The sequence below is a fragment of the Heterodontus francisci genome, chromosome 3 (genome assembly GCF_036365525.1).
Source record: "Heterodontus francisci isolate sHetFra1 chromosome 3, sHetFra1.hap1, whole genome shotgun sequence".
In the NCBI taxonomy this organism is placed as follows: Eukaryota; Metazoa; Chordata; class Chondrichthyes; order Heterodontiformes; family Heterodontidae; genus Heterodontus; species Heterodontus francisci.
This window is the reverse complement of record NC_090373.1, coordinates 30,038,805-30,053,024: the sequence shown is the minus strand read 5'-3', so window position 1 is coordinate 30,053,024 and position 14,220 is coordinate 30,038,805. Positions and strand designations below refer to the sequence as shown.

The 14,220-nt window shown below is 46.8% G+C and overlaps 1 long non-coding RNA gene across 1 annotated transcript in view; it reads right to left on the bottom strand.

The window, feature by feature from the left end:
* LOC137355513 (uncharacterized) overlaps window positions 1-14,220 on the bottom strand; it is a 78,173-nt gene that overhangs the window by 42,538 nt on the left and 21,415 nt on the right. The window contains exon 2 of the long non-coding RNA XR_010970934.1: window positions 4,862-4,917. This is a non-coding gene — a long non-coding RNA (uncharacterized lncRNA). The remainder of the gene's footprint in view (window positions 1-4,861; window positions 4,918-14,220) is intronic.

Below are 14,220 nucleotides of genomic sequence, written 5' to 3'. Positions count from 1 at the left end.
GTGTATATAATAATAGAGTTGTTAGTTAACCTTTACTGGAGTCTAATACTTTCTCCAGAACTCCCTACAACACAACTAATAAAAATAAAACTAAACCCAACAACTACTTGGACTTATGTCCTGAAAAGGATGTGTCTCGTGTTGCTTTTTCTGCAAAAGATATTAAAATGCTTTCCAGAATGCAAACCCAGCCAGTTTGAGCTATGAGTAGGGTTGCCAACTCTATTTGGAGGCATTCCTGGATGTTTGTTGATGTGACACTCTGACCATATAATGCCTGACCACCTGACATCTGCAAATGTTAATTGCATTTAGCTTTTAAAGGCTGGGTTCCTTGTAGTTGAGTATCATTCCTCATGGGTTCACACTGGCAGCTGTTGTGTGAGAAGTTCCAAGAACCAGGAGGTCAAAAATGTGCAGGAAGAGGAAATCAGCTGTGGGGGAAGGAAATGGAAAATTAGTTGGGGGGTTTGGAGGAAACCAGGGAGTGAGGGAGTAAAGGTAAAACAGAGGGAGGGGAGATGTGGAGGGTGGAAACTGAGCCCGGTGTGGCAGTGGGGAGGAACATTGATTCTACCAGTAACTAATAGTAACTCACTGAAATTACATCAATAACGAACAGCAGTACTGGTAACACTCATGCATATAAGTGAATGCTGAATAAGTAAAGAGGGAGAAAGGAATATGCTGATAGGGTTAAATGAAGCAGTTGTGAGAGAATGCTCACATGTAGCTGGAACGACAACATTGACTGTTTGCACTGAATGATTTGTTTCTGTGCTGTACATTCTATGAAATTCTATATAACTGGTACCATTTCCAAACATTAAAACTTGCTACAACAAAAACAAGAAATGCTGGATTCACTCAGCAGGTCTGGCAGCATCTGTGGAAAGAGAAGCAGAGTTAACGTTTCGGGTCAGTGACCCTTCTTCAGAACTTGCTAGTTTGGTGATGCCTCAATTCACCCTTTGTCTTTCATGTTCTTATAGAGCATCCAATATCATTTCTATTCTTACCTAAGTTTACAGGTGTTTTTTTCATGTAAGATACAGAAGTTCCAAGATAGGCAGCACTGAAATTGCATTTAGATGGGAGAAAGAGGGGTTTTGACTGGCAGTGAACTGCACATTGAAACAGACCCTCTTCGAGCCTGTTATGCAATTCAAAAAGATCATGGCTGATCTATACCTCAAGTCCACTTGCTCACCTTTGCTCCACATTCCTTGATAATCCCACCCAACTAGACTGTTAAAAGAAGCAAGAGAGGAAATAGCAGATGGTCTGACCATCATTTTCCAGTCCTCACTAGATACAGGAATCGTGCCGGAGGATTGGAGAACTGCTAGCATTGTACCTCTGCTAAAAAGGGAGCGAGGGATAGACCGAATAATTACAGGCCAGTCAGTATAACCTCAGTAGTGGGCAAATTGTTGGAATCTATTCTGAGAGACAAGATAAACTGTCACTTAGAAAGGCGCAGATTAATCAAGGATAGTCAGCATGGATTTGTTAAGGGAAGATCTCGTCTGACCAACTTGATCGAATGTTTTGAAGAAGTAGGGTAGTGCAACATGGATTTTAGCAAGGCTTTTGACAAGGCCAACATGGCAGACTGGTTAAAAAAATAAAATCCCATGGGATCCAGTGAAATGCAGCAAGGTCGATACAAAATTGGCTCAGTAGCAGGAAACAAAGGATAATTGTTGACGGGTGTTTTTATGACTGGAGGGCTCAGTACTGTGTCCCCTGCTTTTTGTGGTATATATTAATGATCTGGATGTAAATGTGGGGGGCATGATCAAGAAGTTTGCAGACAACACAAAGATTGGCCGTGTGGTAGATAGTGAGGAGGATAGCTGTAGGCTGCAGGAAGATATTGGTGGTCTGGTCAGATGAGCAGAAAAGTGGCAAATGGAATTCAACCTTGAGAAGTGTGAGGTGATGCATTTGGGGAGGTCAAACAAGGCAAAGGAATACATGGTCAATGGGAAAATACGAAGAAGTGTAGAAGAAGTGAGGGACCTTGAAGTGAATGTCCACTGATCCCTGAAGGTAGCAGGACAGGTCGATAAGGTGGTTGAGAAGGCATATGGAATCCTTTCCTCTATTAGCTGAGGTATAGAATACAAGAGCAAGGAGGTTATGCTGGAACTGTATGAATCATTGGTTAGGCCACAACTTGAGTATTGTGTGCAGTTCTGGTCACCTCATTACAGAAAGGATGTAATAGCACTAGAGAGGCTACAAAGGAGATTTAAGAGGATGTTGCCGGAACTGGAAAAATGCAGTTATGAAAGATTGGATAGGCTGTGGTTGTTCTCCTTGGAACAGAGAAGGCTGAGAGGAGATCTGATTGAAATCTATAACATTTTGAGGGGCCTTTTTGTTTAATTCATTCATGGGATGTGGGCATCGCTGGCTAGGCCAGCATTTATTGCTTATCCCTAATTGCCCTTAAGAAAGTGGTGATGAGCTGCCTTCTTGAACCGCTGCAGTCCTTGGGGTGTAGAAACACCAACAGTGCTGTTCGGAAGGGAGTTCTAGGATTTTGACCCAGTGACAGTGAAGGAACGGCAATATAGTTCCAAGTCAGGATGGTGTGTGACTTGCAGGGGAACTTGCAAGTGGTTGTGTTCCCAAGCCTCTGCTGCCCTTGTTCTTCTAGGTGGTAGAGGTCGCGGATTTGGACGGTGCTGTTGAAGGAGCCTTGGTGTGTTGCTGCTGTGCATCTTATAGATGGTACACACTGCTGTCACTGTGTGTCAGTGGTGAAGGAAGTGAATGTTGAAGGTGGTGGATGGGGTGCCAATTAAGCGGGCTGCTTCGCCCTGGATGTTGTTGAGCTTCTTGAGTGTTGTTGGAGCTGCACTCATCCAGGCAAGTGGAGAGTATTCCATCACACTCCTGACTTGTGCCTTGTAGATGGTGGACAGGCATTGTGGAGTCAGGAGGTGAGTTACTCGCCACAGGATTCCTAACTTCTGACCTGCTCTTGTAGCCACGGTATTTATATGGCTACTCCAGTTCAGTTTCTGGTCAATGGTAACTCCTAGGATGTTGATAGTGGGGGATTCAGCAATGGTAATGTCATTGAATGTCATGGGGTGATGTTTAGATTCTCTCTTGTTGCAGATGGTCATTGTCTGGCACTTGTGTGGCACAAATGTTACTTGCCACCTATCAGCCCAAGCCTGGATATTGTCCAGGTCTTGCTGCATTTCTACACGGACTGCTTCAGTACCTGAGGAGTTGTGAATGGTGCTGAACATTGTGCAATCATCAGTGAACATCCCACTTCTGACCTTATGATTGAAGGAAGGTCATTGATGAAGCAGCTGAAGATGGTTGGGCCTAGGACACTACCCTGAGGAACTCCTGCAGTGATGTCCTGGAGCTCAGATGATTGACCTCCAACAACCACAACCATCTTCATTTGCGCTAGGTACGACCCCAACCAGTGGAGAGTTTTCCTCCTGATTCCCATTGAGTTCATTTTTGCTAGAGCTCCTTGATGCCATACTCGGTCAGCTCTTACCTTCCTGGAGCGGAGCGGACCTGTGGGGAGAACGCCGAGAGCGGAGCCTATAAATCGACCCCGAGGATCGAGGCCCAGTCTCTTACCTTCCGGGAGCGGAGAGCAGTCGAACCTCTTCCAGCGTGACGAAGTTTTGGAAAAAAAAGCCAACAGAGACGTCAGAGGAGAGCTGCAAGGTGATTGGTTGGTGAGTAGCAGCTGTTAGTGTATTTAAATATCTTTAAAAAAATAAGGGGAAAGTTTTTTTTGTTGAAAAAAAAACCTCTGGTGATAAGGTGAGTACTACTAAATGTTTTTTTTTGAGGACTTTAGATTGGAGTGGGTAGAACAAGGCCTCTAGTGTAATTAGTATTTTTTAATTCGGTGAGTAACTAATTAACCTCAGGGGAAGTCATGGCAGGAGAGCCCAGCCCTGTGATATGCTACCCCTGCGCTATGTGGGAAATCATGGACAAATTACGGAGCAGGAGCTGCGGGTGGATTTACTGTGGAGCATCCGCGATGCTGAGAACATCGTGGATAGCATGTTTAGCGAGGTGGTCACACCGCAGTTAATGGATGCACAGGCAGAAAAGAGATGGGTGACCACCAGATGGAGTAGTAGGCACAGGCAGGTAGTGCAGGAGTCCCCTGTGGCCATCCCCCTCTCAAACAGATATACCGCTTTGGATACTGTGGGGGGGGGGGAGATGAACTCCCAGGGGAAAGCAGCAACAGGCAAGTTTGTGGCACCACGGAGGGCTCTGCTGCACAGCAGGGGAGGAAAAGGGGTGGAAGAGCTATAGTGATAGGGGATTCTATCTTAAGAGGTGCAGAAAGGCGTTTCTGTGGCCACAAACAAGACTCCAGGATGGTATGTTGCCTCCCTGGTGCTAGGGTCAAGGATGTCTCGGAGCGGCTGCAGGACATTCCGAAAGGGGAGGGTGAGCAGCCAGAGGTCGTGGTCCATATTGGTACTAATAACATAGGCAGGAAGAGAGATGAGGTCCTGCAAACAGAATATAGGGAGTTAGGCAGAGGATTAAAAAGCAGGACCTCTAGGAAGAAGACTCAGAGGGTGGAGTTCCAGACCTGTAAGTATAAAAAACTTACCTCGGGGATTTGCGGCCTACATCCAAGGAGAAGACTCAGAGGGCGGAGTATCAGACCTGTAAGTATAAAAAGCTTACCTCGGGGATTCGCGGCCTACATCCAGGGAGAAGACTTGGAGGGCGGAGTTCCAGACCTGTAAGCATAAAAAACTTACCTCGGGGATTCGCGGCCTACATCCAGGGAGAAAACTTGGAGGGCGGAGTTCCAGACCTGTAAGCATAAAAAACTTACCTCTGGGATTCGCGGCCTACATCCAGGGAGAAGACTTGGAGGGCGGAGTTCCAGACCTGTAAGTATAAAAAACGTACCTCTGATAAATAAAATGAAAAAAAATGAAAGCGAAGTGACAGGAAAGCTGTGACCTGATTGGCTGGTAGGGAATCATTACTGAATTTGAAAATAAAACACTGATAAAAATTGATTAAAACCCCTAATTAATAAGTAGAGTAACTAAAATAGAGGGAGGAGATTACTGTATTTAGTTAGCATTTAATATTTATAGTAAAGATCTAGCACTAGGGACCAAATAGTTAATTGTAGCATAATTTAGTAAGGATTTAATAAGTATTTATTTATTTTAAATTAATTTATTAATTAGTGCTAGAAATGACAGTTAGAGGGGTAAAGTGCTTCACCTGTGAGATGTGGGAAGTCCGTGACACTTCCAGCGTTCCGGACGACTACATCTGCAGGAAGTGTACCCAACTGCAGCTCCTCACAGACCGCATGGATCGGTTGGAGCAGCAACTGGATGCACTTAGGAGCATACAGGTGGCAGAAAACGTCATAGACAGGAGTTTTAGAGAAGTGGTTACACCCAAGGTGCAGGCAGATAGATGGGTGACTGCTAGAAGGGGCAGGCAGTCAGTGCAGGAATCCCCTGTGGCTATCCCCCTCTCTAACAAGTATACCGTTTTGGATACTGTTGGGGGGGATGGCCTATCAGGGGAAAACAACAGCAGCAGGCAGAGCAGTGGAACCGAGGGGACTCTATAGTCAGGGCGCTTCTGTGGACGTGAAAGAGACTCCAGGATGGTATGTTGCCTCCGTGGTGTCAGGGTCAAGGATGTCTCTGAATAGACAGGGGGCATTCTGAAGGGGGAGGGTGAACAGCCAGAGGTTGTGGTACACATCGGTACCAATGACATAGGCAGGAATAGTGATGAGATCCTGCAGGGGGAGTTTAGGGAGTTAGGTAGAAAGTTAAAAGCCAGGATCTCCAGGGTTGTAATCTCGGGATTACTCCCTGTACCACGTGCTATAAATAGGAAGATAGTGCAGGTAAACACGTGGCTGAACAGCTGGTGTAGGAGGGAGGGTTTCAGATATCTGGATCATTGGGATCTCTTACGGGACAGGTGGGACCTGTACAAGAAGGACAGGTTGCATCTAAACTGGAGGGGCACAAATATCCTGGCTGCGAGGTTTGCTAGCGTCACCCGGGAGGGTTTAAACTAGTGTGGCAGGGGGGTGGGAACCAGAGCAGTAGGACAGCAGGTGAAATAAATGAGGGGGAACTAGTAAATAAGGCCAGTAAGACTAAGAGGAAGAGCAAGCAGGGAGATGTTGCTGAGCACAGCAGAACTGGTGGTCTGAAGTGCATTTGTTTCAATGCAAAAAGTATAACAGGTAAGGCAGATGAACTTAGAGCTTGGATTAGTACTTGGAAATATGATGTTGTTGCTATTACAGAGAATTGGTTGAGGGAAGGACAGGATTGGCAGCTAAATGTTCCAGGATTTAGAAGCTTCAGGTGGGATAGAAGGGGATGTAAAAGGGGTGGGGGAGTTGCATTACTGGTTAAGGAGGATATCACAGCTGTACTGCGGGAGGATACCTGGGAGGGGTCATGCAGCGAGGCAATATGGGTGGAGCTCAGGAATAGGAAGGGTGCAGTCACGATGTTGGGGGTTTACTACAGGCCTCCCAACAGCCAGCGGGAGGTAGAAGAGCAGATATGTAGACAAATTTTGGAAAGATGTAAAGGTAACAGGGTTGTAGTGGTGGGTGATTTTAACTTCCCCTATATTGACTGGGACTCATTTAGTGCTAGGGGCTTGGAGGGGGCAGAATTTGCAAGGAGCATCCAGGAGGGCTTCTTGAAACAATATGTAGATAGTCCAACTAGGGAAGGGGCCATACTGGACCTGGTATTGGGGAATGAGCCTGGCCAAGTGGTCGAAGTCTCAGTAGGGCAGCATTTCGGGAACAGTGACCATAATTCTGTAAGCTTTAAGGTACTTGTGGATAAGGATAAGAGTAGTGCTCGGGTGAAGGTGCTAAATTGGGGGAAGGCTAATTATAACAATATTAGGCAGGAACTAAAGAATTTAGATTGGGGGCGGCTGTTTAAGGGTAAATCAACATCTGAAATGTGGGAGTCTTTCAAACGTCAGTTGATTAGAATCTAGGACTGGCATGTTCCTGTGAGGAAGAAAGATAAGTTTGGCAAGTTTCGGGAACCTTGGATAACGAGGGATATTGTGAGCCTAGCCAAAAAAAAAGAAAGCATTCATAAGGGCTAGAAGGCTGGGAACAGACAAAGCCCTTGAGGAATATAAAGAAAGTAGGAAGGAACTTAAGCAAGGAGTCAGGAGGGCTAAAAGGGGTCATGAAAAGTCATTGGCAAACAGGATTAAGGAGAATCCCAAGGCTTTTTATTTTTTTTTTTAGAATATTACAGCGCAGTACAGGCCCTTCGGCCCTCGATGTTGCGCCGATCATCTGACCTACACTATTCCATTTACATCCATATGTCTATCCAATGACCACTTAAATGCCCTTAAAGTTGGCGAGTCTACTACTGTTGCAGGCAGGGCGTTCCACGCCCCTACTACTCTCTGCGTAAAGAAACTACCTCTGACATCTGTCCTATATCTTTCACCCCTCAACTTAAAGCTATGTCCCCTCGTGTTTGCCATCCTCATCCGAGGAAAAAGACTCTCACTATCCACCCTATCTAACCCTCTGATTATCTTGTATGTCTCTATTAAGTCACCTCTCCTCCTCCTTCTCTCTAACGAAAACAACCCCAAGTCCCTCAGCCTTTCCTCGTAAGACCTTCCTTCCATACCAGGCAACATCCTAGTAAATCTCCTCTGCACCCTTTCCAAAGCTTCGACATCCTTCCTATAATGCGGTGACCAGAATTGCACGCAATACTCCAGGTGCGGCCTCACCAGAGTTTTGTACAGCTGCATCATGACCCCGTGGCTCCGAAACTCGATCCCCCTACCAATAAAGGCCAACACACCATATGCCTTCTTAACAGCCCTATTAACCTGGGTAGCAACTTTCAGGGATCTATGTACCTGGATACCAAGATCTCTCTGCTCATCTACACTACCAAGAATCTTCCCATTAGCCCAGTACTCTGCATTGCTGTTACTCCTTCCAAAGTGAATCACCTCACACTTCTCCGCATTAAACTCCATTTGCCATCTCTCAGCCCAGCTCTGCAGCCTATCTATGTCCCTCTGTACCCTACAACACCCTTCGACACTATCCACAACTCCACCGACCTTCATGTCATCCGCAAATTTACTAACCCACCCTTCTACACCCTCATCCAGGTCGTTTATAAAAATGACAAACAGCAGTGGCCCCAAAACAGAACCTTGCGGTACACCACTAGTAACTAAACTCCAGGATGAACATTTGCCATCAACCACCACCCTCTGTCTTCTTTCAGCTAGCCAATTTCTGATCCAAAGCTCTAAATCACCTTCAACCCCATACTTCCGTATTTTCTGCAATAGCCTACCGTGGGGAACCTTATCAAACGCCTTACTGAAATCCATATACACCACATCCACGGCTTTACCCTCATCCACCTGTTTGGTCACCTTCTCGAAAAACTCAATAAGGTTTGTGAGGCACGACCTACCTTTCACAAAACCGTGCTGACTATCGCAAATGAACTTATTCTTTTCAAGATGATCATAAATCCTGTCTCTTATAACCTTTTCCAACATTTTACCCACAACCGAAGTAAGGCTCACAGGTCTATAATTACCAGGGCTGTCTCTACTCCCCTTCTTGAACAAGGGGACAACATTTGCTATCCTCCAGTCCTCCGGCACTACTCCTGTCGACAATGACGACTTAAAGATCAACAACAACGGCTCTGCAATCTCCTCCCTGGCTTCCCAGAGAATCCTAGGATAAATCCCATCTGGCCCAGGGGACTTATCTATTTTCACTCTTTCCAAAATTGCTAACACCTCCTCCTTGTGAATCTCAATCCCATCTAGCCTAGTAGGCTGTATCTCAGTAATCTCCTCGACAACATTTTCTTTTTCTACTGTAAATACTGACGAAAAATATTCATTTAACGCTTCCCCTATCTCCTCTGATTCCGCACACAACTTCCCACTACTATCCTTGATTGGCCCTGTTCTAACTCTTATCATTCGTTTATTCCTGATATACCTATAGAAAGCCTTAGGGTTTTCTTTGATCCTATCCGCCAATGACTTCTCGTGTCCTCTCCTTGCTCTTCTTAGCCCTCCCTTTAGATCCTTCCTGGCTAGCTTGTAACTCTCAAGCGCCCTAACTGAGCCTTCACGTCTCATCCTAACATAAGCCGCCCTCTTCCTCTTGACAAGCGCTTCAACTTCTTGAGTAAACCACGGCTCCCTCGCTCGACAACTTCCTCCCTGCCTGACAGGTACATACTTATCAAGGACACGCATTAGCTGCTCCTTGAATAAGCTCCACATTTCGTTTGTGCCCATCCCCTGCAGTTTCCTTCCCCATCCTACACATCCTAAATCTTGCCTAATCGCGTCATAATTTCCTTTCCCCCAGCTATAATTCTTGCCCTGCGGTATATACCTGTCCCTGCCCATCGCTAAGGTAAACCTAACCGAATTGTGATCACTATCGCCAAAGTGCTCACCTACATCTAAATCGAACACCTGGCCGGGTTCATTACCCAGTACCAAATCCAATGTGGCATCGCCCCTGGTTGGCCTGTCCACATACTGTGTCAGAAAACCCTCCTGCACACACTGGACAAAAACAGACCCATCTAAAGTACTCGAACTATAGTATTTCCAGTCAATATTTGGAAAGTTAAAGTCCCCCATAACCACTACCCTGTTACTCTCGCTCCTGACGAGAATCATCTTCGCTATCCTTTCCTCTACATCTCTGGAACTATTCGGAGGTCTATAGAAAACTCCCAACAGGGTGACCTCTCCTCTCCTGTTTCTAACCTCGGCCCATACTACCTCAGTAGACGAGTCCTCAAACGTCCTTTCTGCCGCTGTAATACTCTCCTTGATTAACAATGCCACACCCCCCCCTCTTTTACCCTCTTCTCTGTTCTTTCTGAAACATCTAAATCCCGGAACCTGCAACATCCATTCCTGCCCCTGCTCTACCCATGTCTCTGAAATGGCCACAACATCAGGATCCCAGGTACCAACCCATGCTGCAAGCTCACCCACCTTATTCCGGATGCTCCTGGCGTTGAAGTAGACACACTTTAAACCAAGTTCTTGCTTGCCAGTGCCCTCTTGCGTCCCTGTAACCTTATCCCCTACCTCACTACTCTCAACAGCCTGTACACTGGAACTACAATTTAGGTTCCCATTCCCCTGCTGATTTAGTTTAAACCCCCCCGAAGAGCACTAACAAATCTCCCCCTCAGGATATTGGTACCCCTCTGGTTCAGGTGAAGACCATCCTGTTTGTAGAGGTCCCACCTACCCCAGAAAGAGCCCCAATTATCCAGGAAATCAAAACCCTCCCTCCTACACCATCCCTGCAGCCACGTGTTCAACTCCTCTCTCTCCCTATTCCTCTCTTCGCTAGCACGTGGCACAGGCAACAACCCAGAGATAACAACTCTGGTTGTTCTCGCTCTAAGCTTCCACCCTAGCTCCCTGAATTTCTGCCTTAAATCCCCATCTCTCTTCCTACCTATGTCGTTGGTGCCTATGTGGACCACGACTTGGGGGTGCTCCCCCTCCCCCTTAAGGATCCCAAAAACACGATCGGAGACATCACGTACCCTGGCACCTGGGAGGCAACACACCAACCGTGAGTCTCTCTCGTTCCCACAGAACCTCCTATCTGTTCCCCTAACTATGGAGTCCCCAATGACTAATGCTCTGCTCCTCTTCCCTTTTCCCTTCTGAGCAACAGGGACAGACTCTGTGCCAGATACCTGTACCCCATTGCTTACCCCTGGTAAGTCGTCCCCCCCAACAGTATCCAAAACGGTATACCTGTTGTTGAGGGAAACGGCCACAGGGGATCCCTGCACTGCCTGCTGGTTCCCTTTCCTTCCCCTGACGGTAACCCATCTACCTACTTCTTTTACCTGAGGTGTGACTGCCTCCCTATAACTCCTGTCAATAATCCCCTCCGCCTCCCGAATGATCCGAAGTTCATCCAGCTCCAGCTCCAGTTCCCTAACGCGGTCTGCGAGGAGCTGGAGTTGGGTGCACTTCCCGCAGATGCAGTCAGCAGGGACACTCTTGGCGACCTTTACCTCCCACATTCTGCAGGAGGAACATACAACTGCCTTTACCTCCATTCCCACTATTCTAGATTCCCAATAAATCTACTGAAAAACCAAACGAAAAAAAAAGTCAAAACTTGTTCGCTTAGCAATCCGACGGACTGAACTTTTTAAATAAAAAGCTTACCTTATCAACACACTAGAGTCCTTTTTTTTTTGGTTAGAGGAGGAGGGTGGGTGGGAGACACTACACGTGTAGTGTCTCGGGTACTGCCACTGCCCAAATAAATAGTTTTCCCCTACCCAGCAGTCCCCGGTCCTCCGAAACAAAAAAGGGATTAACTTGCAACTTACTGAAATTGACCGCTCAGCTGAAATGGCAAGATGGATTCAGAACTGGCTCGGTCATAGAAGACAGAGGGTAGCAGTGGAAGGGTGCTTTTCTGAATGGAGGTCTGTGACTAGTGGTGTTCCGCAGGGATCAGTGCTGGGACCTTTGCTGTTTGTAGTATATATAAATAATTTGGAGGAAAATGTAGCTGGTCTGATTAGTAAGTTTGCGGACGACACAAAGGTTGGTGGAGTTGCAGATAGTGATGAGGATTGTCAGAGGATATAGCAGGATATAGATCGGTTGGAGACATGGGCGGAGAAATGGCAGATGGAGTTTAATCCGGACATATGTGAGGTAATGCATTTTGGAAGATCGAATGCAGGTGGGAAGTATACAGTAAATGGCAGAACCCTTAGGAGTATTGACAGGCAGAGAGATCTGGGCGTACATGTCCACAGGTCACTGAAAGTGGCAATGCGGGTGGATAAGGTAGTCAAGAAGGCATACGGCATGCTTGCCTTCATCGGTCGGGGCATAGAGTATAAAAATTGGCAAGTCATGCTGCAGCTGTACAAAACCTTAGTTAGGCCACACGTAGAATATTGCGTGCAATTCTGGTTGCCACACTACCAGAAGGACGTGGAGGCTTTGGAGAGGGTACAGAGGAGGTTTACCAGGATGTTGCCTGGTCTGGAGGGTATTTGCTATGAGAAGAGGTTGGATAAACTCGGAATGTTTTCACTGGAACGATGGAGGTGGAGTGGGGCATGATAGAGGTTTACAAAGTTATGAGCGGCATGGACAGAGTGGATAGTCAGAAGCTTTTTCCCAGGGTGGTAGAGTCAGTTTCTAGGGGACATAGGTTTAAGGTGCGAGGGGCAAAGTTTAGAGGGGATGTGCGAGGCAAGTTCTTTACACAGAGGGTGGTGAGTGCCTGGAACTTGCTGCCGGGGGAGGTGGTGGAAGCAGGTACGATAGCGACATTTAAGAGGCATCTTGACAAATACATGAATAGGATGGGAATAGAGGGATATGGTCCCCGGAATGCAGAAGGTTTTAGTTTAGGCAGGCATCAAGATCGGCGCAGGCTTGGAGGGCCGAATGGCCTGTTCCTGTGCTGTGTTGTTCTTTCTTCTCGGGTTGCAATCTCAGGATTACCATGTGCTAGTGAAGGGAGGAATAGGAGGGTAAGGCAAATGAATGCGTGGCTGAAGAGCTGGTGTAGGAGGGAGGGCTTCAGCTATTTGGATCATTGGGATCTCTTCTGGTGTAGAGGTGACCTGTATAAGAAGGACGGGTTGCATCTAAACTGGAGGGGGACCAATATCCTTGTGGGGAGGTTTGCTAGTACTACTCGGGAGGGTTTAAACTAGTCTTGCAGGGAGGTGGGACCCAAAGTAGTAGTCTCTCAGATGAGATAGTTGAGGCAAACGTAGAGGTTAAAGCAAGCAAGTCCAGTAGGCAGGCCGTGCAGGGGCAGGACAGGGAGCGTGGAAGGTCTGGTAGGCTAAACTGTATTTACTTTACTGCAAAAAGCCTTACAGGTAAGGCAGATGAACTCAGAGCATGGATCGGTACCTGGGATTGTGATATTATAGCTATTACGGAAACGTGGTTGAGGGTTGGGCAGGACTGGCAGCTTAATGTTCGGGGGTACTGATCCTTCCAGCGTGACAGAGGTGGAGGTAAGAGAGGAGGGGGAGTTGCACTATTGATTAGGGAGGACATCACGGCAGTACTTAGAGAGGATATCCCGGGGGGAATGTCCAGCGAGGCCATATGGGTAGAACTTAGAAATAAGAAAGGGGTGATCACTTTGATGACATTATACTACAGGACCCCCAATAGTCAGAGGGAAGTGGAGGAGCATATATGTAGGGAAATCACAGATAGGTGTAGGAATTATAGGGTTGTAATAGTAGGTGATTTTAACTTCCCTAATATTGGGACTGCCTTAGTGCGAAGGGATCAGATGGGGAAGAATTTGTTAAGTATGTCCAGGATCGTTTTCTGAAGCAGTATGTGGATGGCCCTACTAGAGAAGGGGCTACACTCGACCTCCTCTTAGGAAATGAGGATGGGCAGGTGGTTGATGTGTCAGTGGGGGAGCACTTTGGGACCAGTGACCATAACTCTATTAGCTTCAAGATAGTTATGGAAAAGGATAGGACTGGTCCTCAGGTTGAAGTCCTAAATTGGAGGAAGGCTAATTTCGATGGCATCAGACAGGAACTCTCAAAAGTTGAATGGGAGAGGCTGTTTACAGGTAAAGGGACGTCTGGCAAGTGGGAGGCTTTTAAAAGTGAGATAGGAAGAGTTCAGGGCTGGCATGTTCCTGTTAGATGGAAGGGCAAGGCTGGCAAGTTTAGGGAACCTTGGTTGACGAGGGATATTGAGGGTCTGGTCGGGACAAAGAAGGAGGTATATGTCATGTATAGGCAGCTAGGATCGAGCGAGTCCCTCGAGGAGTGGAGGGGATGTAGATGTACACTTAAGCAGGAAATTAGGAGGGCAAAAAGGGGCTATGAGATTTCCCTGGCAGATAAGATAAAGGAGAATCCTAAAAGATTCTATTATATTAAGAGTAAAAGGGTAGCTAGAGAGATAGTAGGTCCCCTTAAGGATCAGTGTAGTAATCTATGTGTGGAGCCACAGGAATGGGCGAGGTCTTAAATGAATCCTTCTCGTCTGTATTTACCATGGAGAAGGTCATGAAAGCTCGTGAGTTCAAGGGAGGGAACACCGATATCCTGGAGCATATCAACATTACAAAGGAGGAGGTGT